Below are 555 nucleotides of genomic sequence, written 5' to 3'. Positions count from 1 at the left end.
CACAGGACAGAGCAGAGTTTAGGGATGTTGTACATAGGGTTGCTATGAGTCGCAAGCAACTTGACGGCACATAACAACAACAAGGGTGGTAAAGTCTAAGGTGTTTTGTGTGACCATATGTGCAATCAAATCACTGTGTTCTCAGTAGCAGAAATATCACCGAGTTCCCTCATCAACTCCATTGCTGTGTCACAGCATCAACCACAACACTGTGCCTCATAATGAACCCATCACTGTCTTCCCATCACCAACCTCATCCCTGTGTTGCCATCATCAACCCCATCACTGGCCTCTATCATCAACCACAACTCCCAAAACCCATCACTGTGCTCCCATCATCAAACCCCATCACTGTCCTCCCATGATGAACCCTATCACTGTCCTCCATCATCAACCCCATCACTGTGCTCCATCATCAACCCCATCACTGTGCTCCATCATCAACCCCATCACTGTCCTCCCATCATCAACCCCATCACTGTGCTCCATCATCAACCCCATCACTGTCCTCCCATCATCAGCCCCATCACTGTGCTCTATCATCAGCCCCATCAC

The sequence above is a fragment of the Elephantulus edwardii genome, unplaced genomic scaffold, assembly GCF_000299155.1.
Source record: "Elephantulus edwardii isolate Elephantulus edwardi_28Jun2011 unplaced genomic scaffold, EleEdw1.0 scaffold00274, whole genome shotgun sequence".
Classification (NCBI taxonomy): domain Eukaryota; kingdom Metazoa; phylum Chordata; class Mammalia; order Macroscelidea; family Macroscelididae; genus Elephantulus; species Elephantulus edwardii.
This window is presented reverse-complemented; position numbering follows the sequence as displayed.